Raw genomic sequence first — 7,500 nt, 5'->3', positions numbered from 1 at the left:
TGCCCCCGTGCCCCACCGGGCAAACTTCGCTTCGGGGGTTCCACACTTCGGCAGTGGCCGGCGCCAGCCACTCGTCAACTTTTTTTCTTTTCCCCGCTTTCGTTGCCGAGCCCGGGCTGGGCTCCGGCTCACGGACGAGCGAAACCCATCCAACACCGCTGAGGGTGCGCCAGCGGCCGCTCCAAACCGCCGCGCCTTTGTTCGGCCCCGCGGGTCCCCTCTCTGACCCGGGCGAAAGCCACCGAGAAGCCAGACGGACCCCTGCCCAGCCGCCTGGCGGGTGGCTTGGAGCAGCCGCTCGGCAGCGCTGCCCTGGGAGTGCTCGGCGTCACTCGTTCCCTCATATACGGAACTGGAGGGCCGTCAGCTCCGCGAGCGCACAACCAGCCGACCTCCGCCCAGCGGCAGGTCGCAGAAATCACGCCGGCTTGTACGATGACGTAGGCGGAGGCAGAGCGCAACAGCGACCCCTTGGCGACAAGCGCGATCTCCGCGGAGAGCACGTCTACTCGCCGAGGGAGAGCACGTCTACTCGCCGAGGGAGAGCACGTCTACTCGCCGAGGGAGAGCACGTCTACTCGCCGAGGGAGAGCACGTCTACTCGCCCAGGGAGAGCACGTCTACTCGCCCAGGGAGAGCACGTCTACTCGCCCAGGGAGAGCACGTCTACTCGCCCAGGGAGAGCACGTCTACTCGCCCAGGGAGAGCACGTCTACTCGCCCAGGGAGAGCACGTCTACTCGCCCAGGGAGAGCACGTCTACTCGCCCAGGGAGAGCACGTCTACTCGCCGAGGGAGAGCACGTCTACTCGCCGAGGGAGAGCACGTCTACTCGCCCAGGGAGAGCACGTCTACTCGCCGAGGGAGAGCACGTCTACTCGCCGAGGGAGAGCACGTCTACTCGCCGAGGGAGAGCACGTCTACTCGCCGAGGGAGAGCACGTCTACTCGCCGAGGGAGAGCACGTCTACTCGCCGAGGGAGAGCACGTCTACCTCCCGCCTGAGGGAGAGCACGGGGGGGGGGGACAAAGACAGGCGGCAGCAGCTTCGGTGAACGTCACCCGGGAGGCGACCGGGGCTGTCCCGGGGCAGTCCCGGGAAGCCGGCGTCCGACACAGGGAACCGTCAGCTGCCGGACCGGGGCGAATCCCCGCGGCCACGGCAGGGGTGGGGGCTCGAAGACAGCCGGCAGCCGCTTCGGTGAACGTCACCCGGGAGGAGACTGGGGCCCTCCCGGGACCGTCCCGGGAAGACGACGTTCGGCACGAGATCCCGGCCGCGGCCGGACCGGCTCGAAGCCTCGCGGTCCCGGCAGCAGCCGGAGCCGCTCGCCGCCTCGGGCTCCCGGCCCCCTACAGATCCGGCGACTCGTTCGCGGGCGGCGGGGGGAGGCAGTGGAGGGGGTGCGGGGAGAAGCGGCAGCGGAGGCGGAGGGGGGGGGGGCTCGAAGACAGCCGGCAGCCGCTTCGGTGAACGTCACCCAGGAGGCGATCGGGGCCGTCCCGGGGCCGTCCCGGGATGCCGGCTTCCGGCACGGGGTCCCGGCCGCGGCCGGACCGGCTCGTATCCCCGCGGCTCCGGCAGGGGGGGGGGGGGGGCTCGAAGACAGCCGGCAGTCGCCTCGGTGAACGTCACCCGGCCGGCGACCGCGGCCGTTCCGGGGCCGTCCCGGGAAGCCTGCGACAGGCACGGGGGTCCCAGCCGCGGCCGGACCGACTCGAAGCCCCGCGGCCCCGGCACGGGGGAGGCCCAAAGACTGGCGGCAGCCGCTTCGCTGAACGTCACCCGGCCGGCGACCGGGGCCGTCCCGGGGCCGTCCCGGGATGCCGGCATCCGGCACGGGGTCCCGGCCGCGGCCGGAGCGGCTCGAATCCCCGCGGTCCCGGCAGCAGCCGGAGCCGCTCGCCGTTCGGGCTCCCGGCACCCTACGGATCCGGCGACTCGTTCGCCGGCGGCGGGGGGGAGGCAGTGAAGGAGGTGCGGGCAGAAGCGGCAGCGGAGGCGGAGGGGGGGGGGGGGGCTCGAAGACAGCCGGCAGCCGCTTCGGAGAACGTCACCCGGCCGGCGACCGCGGCCGTTCCGGGGCCGTCCCGGGAAGCCTGCGACAGGCACGGGGTCCCGGCCTCGGCCGGACCCGCACTGGGTGCCGCCGCCTCGGGCTCTCGGGACGGTATGGATCCGCCGACTCGTTCGCCGGCGGCGGGGGGAGGCAGTGGAGGGGGTGCGGGGAGAAGCGGAGGCGGAGGGGGGGGGGGGGGCTCGAAGACAGCCGGCAGCCGCTTCGGTGAACGTCACCCGGGAGGCGACCGGGACCGGCCCGGGAAGCCATCGTCCGGCCCGGGATCCCGGCCGCGGCCGGACCGGCTCGAATCCCCGCGGCCCCGGCACGGGGGAGGCCCAAAGACTGGCGGCAGCCGCTCCGCTGAACGTCACCCGGCCGGCGACCGGGGCCGTCCCGGGGCCGTCCCGGGATGCCGGCTTCCGGCACGGGGTCCCGGCCGCGGCCGGAGCGGCTCGAATCCCCGCGGTCCCGGCAGCAGCCGGAGCCGCTCGCCGTTCGGGCTCCCGGCACCCTACGGATCCGCCGACTCGTTCGCCGGCGGCGGGGGGAGGCAGTGGAGGGGGTGCGGGCAGAAGCGGCAGCGGAGGCGGAGGGGGGGGGGGCTCGAAGACAGCCGGCAGCCGCTTCGGAGAACGTCACCCGGCCGGCGACCGCGGCCGTTCCGGGGCCGTCCCGGGAAGCCTGCGACAGGCACGGGGTCCCGGCCTCGGCCGGACCCGCACTGGGTGCCGCCGCCTCGGGCTCTCGGGACGGTATGGATCCGCCGACTCGTTCGCCGGCGGCGGGGGGAGGCAGTGGAGGGGGTGCGGGGAGAAGCGGCAGCGGAGGCGGAGGAAGGGGGGGCTCGAAGACAGCCGGCAGCCGCTTTGGTGAACGTCACCCGGCCGGCGACCGGGGCCGTCCCGGGGCTGTCCGGGGATGCCGGCTTCCGGCACGGGGTCCCGGCCGCGGCCGGAGCGGCTCGAATCCCCGCGGTCCCGGCAGCAGCCGGAGCCGCTCGCCGTTCGGGCTCCCGGCACCCTACAGATCCGGCGACTCGTTCGCCGGCGGCGGGGGGAGGCAGTGGAGGGGGTGCGGGCAGAAGCGGCCGCGGAGGCGGAGGGGGGGGGGGGGGCTCGAAGACAGCCGGCAGCCGCTTCGGTGAACGTCACCCGGGAGGCGACCGGGACCGGCCCGGGAAGCCATCGTCCGGCCCCGGATCCCGGCCGCGGCCGGACCGGCTCGAAGCCCCGCGGCCCCGGCACGGGGGAGGCCCAAAGACTGGCGGCAGCCGCTTCGCTGAACGTCACCCGGCCGGCGACCGGGGCCGTCCCGGGGCCGTCCCGGGATGCCGGCTTCCGGCACGGGGTCCCGGCCGCGGCCGGACCGGCTCGAATCCCCGCGGTCCCGGCAGCAGCCGGAGCCGCTCGCCGTTCGGGCTCCCGGCACCCTACGGATCCGCCGACTCGTTCGCCGGCGGCGGGGGGAGGCAGTGGAGGGGGTGCGGGGAGAAGCGGCAGCGGAGGCGGAGGGGGGGCGGGGGGGGACGATAGTGGCGGGGGGCGGGGGGTGCTCGAAGGCAGCCGGCAGCCGGTTCGGTGAACATTCGCCGGGGCGGGGGGGCGACCTGTCCGTGCCCGGGGCAGCCCCGGGAAGCCGGCAGCCAGCACGGGGTCCCGGCAGCACCTGTTCCCTGCCCTGGGACTTGCCGTGCCCGGCGGCCGGTTGCCGGGTGGGGGGAGCGATGAGAGGCGGGGCGCAGCGGCCGGGGCAGCGCCGGGCCGCAGCGGGGGGCTGGGCGGGTGGGGTAGGCGTCGAGCGGCAAGCCCTCGGCTGCAGCGAATGTTCGGCGGTGCGGGGCGGGGGGGGGACGGGACGACACGTTGGGGGCGCCGAGTCCGAGCCACCCCCGGCCCCAGGGGCGGCCGGAGGGGGAGGCCGGTGCCTGGCCCTGGGAGCTGCTGGGCGCCGGATGGCCGAGGGTGCGTCAGAAGCCGCCCGAGCGGTCGAGCAGGTCCTCCAGAAAGGCCTAGGGTGGCTTCGAGGGCCCCGGGAGCAGTCGAGGGAGGCCTCCAGGCAGGTCTGGAGTGGATGGGAGGCCTTCCAAAGCAGACAAGGGAGGCTGCCAGCGGGGCCTAGGCTGGCACTGCAGCCTGTAAATGGTTGGGGGGGGGGCCTCTGGTGCGGCCTGGAGTCTCTGGGTGGCGTCCAGAGAGGTGCAAAAGATCCTCTGGTGCGGCCTGTGGTGGCGGAGAAGCCTGCAGAGCGTGCGGGGGAGGCTTCTGGTGCGGCCTGGGGTGGGTCGGAAGCCTGCAGAGCGTGCGGGAGAGGCTTCTGGTGCGGCCTGGGGTGGCTGAGAAGCCTGCAGAGCGTGCGGGAGAGGCTTCTGGTGCGGCCTGGGGTGGCTGAGAAGCCTGCAGAGCGTGCGGGAGAGGCTTCTGGTGCGGCCTGGGGTGGCTGAGAAGCCTGCAGAGCGTGCGGGGGAGGCTTCTGTTGGGGCCTGGGGTGGGTCAGAAGCCTACAGAGCGTGCGGGGGAGGCTTCTGGTGCGGCCTGGGGTGGGTCGGAAGCCTGCAGAGCGTGCGGGAGAGGCTTCTGTTGGGGCCTGGGGTGGCTGAGAAGCCTGCAGAGCGTGCGGGAGAGGCTTCTGCTGCGGCCTGGGGTGGGTCGGAAGCCTGCAGAGCGTGCGGGAGAGGCTTCTGGTGCGGCCTGGGGTGGCTGAGAAGCCTGCAGAGCGTGCGGGAGAGGCTTCTGCTGCGGCCTGGGGTGGGTCGGAAGCCTGAAGAGCGTGCGGGAGAGGCTTCTGGTGCGGCCTGGGGTGGCTGAGAAGCCTGCAGAGCGTGCGGGGGAGGCTTCTGGTGCGGCCTGGGGTGGCTGAGAAGCCTGCAGAGCGTGCGGGAGAGGCTTCTGTTGGGGCCTGGGGTGGCTGAGAAGCCTGCAGAGCGTGCGGGAGAGGCTTCTGCTGCGGCCTGGGGTGGCTGAGAAGCCTGCAGAGCGTGCGGGAGAGGCTTCTGCTGCGGCCTGGGGTGGGTCGGAAGCCTGCAGAGCGTGCGGGAGAGGCTTCTGCTGCGGCCTGGGGTGGGTCGGAAGCCTGCAGAGCGTGCGGGAGAGGCTTCTGGTGCGGCCTGGGGTGGCTGAGAAGCCTGCAGAGCGTGCGGGGGAGGCTTCTGTTGGGGCCTGGGGTGGGTCAGAAGCCTACAGAGCGTGCGGGGGAGGCTTCTGGTGCGGCCTGGGGTGGGTCGGAAGCCTGCAGAGCGTGCGGGAGAGGCTTCTGTTGGGGCCTGGGGTGGCTGAGAAGCCTGCAGAGCGTGCGGGGGAGGCTTCTGCTGCGGCCTGGGGTGGCTGAGAAGCCTGCAGAGCGTGCGGGAGAGGCTTCTGCTGCGGCCTGGGGTGGCTGAGAAGCCTGCAGAGCGTGCGGGAGAGGCTTCTGGTGCGGCCTGGGGTGGCTGAGAAGCCTGCAGAGCGTGCGGGAGAGGCTTCTGCTGCGGCCTGGGGTGGCTGAGAAGCCTGCAGAGCGTGCGGGAGAGGCTTCTGCTGCGGCCTGGGGTGGCTGAGAAGCCTGCAGAGCGTGCGGGAGAGGCTTCTGCTGCGGCCTGGGGTGGCTGAGAAGCCTGCAGGGCGTGCGGGAGAGGCTTCTGCTGCGGCCTGGGGTGGGTGGGAAGCCTGCAGAGCGTGCGGGGGAGGCTTCTGGTGCGGCCTGGGGTGGCTGAGAAGCCTGCAGAGCGTGCGGGGGAGGCTTCTGGTGCGGCCTGGGGTGGCTGAGAAGCCTGCAGAGCGTGCGGGAGAGGCTTCTGGTGCGGCCTGGGGTGGCTGAGAAGCCTGCAGAGCGTGCGGGGGAGGCTTCTGGTGCGGCCTGGGGTGGCTGAGAAGCCTGCAGAGCGTGCGGGAGAGGCTTCTGGTGCGGCCTGGGGTGGCTGAGAAGCCTGCAGAGCGTGCGGGGGAGGCTTCTGGTGCAGCCTGGGGTGGCTGAGAAGCCTGCAGAGCGTGCGGGAGAGGCTTCTGGTGCGGCCTGGGGTGGCTGAGAAGCCTGCAGAGCGTGCGGGAGAGGCTTCTGCTGCGGCCTGGGGTGGCTGAGAAGCCTGCAGAGCGTGCGGGAGAGGCTTCTGCTGCGGCCTGGGGTGGCTGAGAAGCCTGCAGAGCGTGCGGGAGAGGCTTCTGCTGCGGCCTGGGGTGGGTCGGAAGCCTGCAGAGCGTGCGGGAGAGGCTTCTGCTGCGGCCTGGGGTGGGTCGGAAGCCTGCAGAGCTTGCGGGGGAGGCTTCTGGTGCGGCCTGGGGTGGGTCGGAAGCCTGCAGAGCATGCGGGGGAGGCTTCTGCTGCGGCCTGGGGTGGCTGAGAAGCCTGCAGAGCGTGCGGGGGAGGCTTCTGGTGCGGCCTGGGGTGGCTGAGAAGCCTGCAGAGCGTGCGGGAGAGGCTTCTGCTGCGGCCTGGGGTGGCTGAGAAGCCTGCAGAGCGTGCGGGAGAGGCTTCTGCTGCGGCCTGGGGTGGCTGAGAAGCCTGCAGAGCGTGCGGGGGAGGCTTCTGGTGCGGCCTGGGGTGGCTGAGAAGCCTGCAGAGCGTGCGGGAGAGGCTTCTGCTGCGGCCTGGGGTGGCTGAGAAGCCTGCAGAGCGTGCGGGAGAGGCTTCTGCTGCGGCCTGGGGTGGGTCGGAAGCCTGCAGAGCTTGCGGGGGAGGCTTCTGGTGCGGCCTGGGGTGGGTCGGAAGCCTGCAGAGCATGCGGGGGAGGCTTCTGCTGCGGCCTGGGGTCTCTGGGTGGCCTCTAGAGAGGTGCAAAAGACCCTCTGGGTTGGGCTGGGGTGGCTCTTGGACCCCTGCCACACAGTGGAGAGAGGCCTCCGGCCCGCCACCTGTGTCCCTGTGTGCCTGAGTGCCTGTGTCCCTGTGTCCCTGTGTCCCTGTGTCCCTGAGTGCCTGAGTGCCTGTGTCCCTGTGTCCCTGTGTCCCTGAGTGCCTGAGTGCCTGAGTGCCTGTGTCCCTGTGTCCTTGTGTCCCTGTGTCCCTGTGTGCCTGAGTGCCTGTGTCCCTGTGTCCCTGTCTGTGTACCTGTGTGCGAGTGTCCGGCACGCCACCCAGCGGCGGCGGGCAAGCAGGTAGGCGGGTGGGCGGGCCGGCGAGGGCCAGTGTGAGTTTGGGGGGTGGGAGGGGAGGCGGCAGCTGGAAGCGTCAGAGGAGGGGGCGTGGCTCCGGCTGGCCCCGGGAGCAGGTTCCCGGGACCGGGACCGGCTGGACCCGGCGGGTGGTTGATCCCGGGGCGGGGGGCAGAGGCGGCGGGAAGCGGCAGCTGCGTGTGCGGCGGGGGGGTGGAGGGCGAACCGCGGCGGGAAGCGGATGCTTCAGAGCAGGTTACGGGGGCGGGGACGGACGACACCACCTGTCCCCGCCCCGGGACGGGCTGGACCCGGCGCCCTGGACCCGGCGCCGTGTACCCGCCGCCGCCCCCGCCGCCGCCCCACTCCGCCACCC

The sequence above is a fragment of the Melanerpes formicivorus genome, unplaced genomic scaffold, assembly GCF_026170545.1.
Source record: "Melanerpes formicivorus ecotype bairdi unplaced genomic scaffold, bMelFor1.0.p_v2 SCAF_201, whole genome shotgun sequence".
NCBI lineage: Eukaryota > Metazoa > Chordata > Aves > Piciformes > Picidae > Melanerpes > Melanerpes formicivorus.
Note: the sequence above shows the minus strand (reverse complement) of the source record.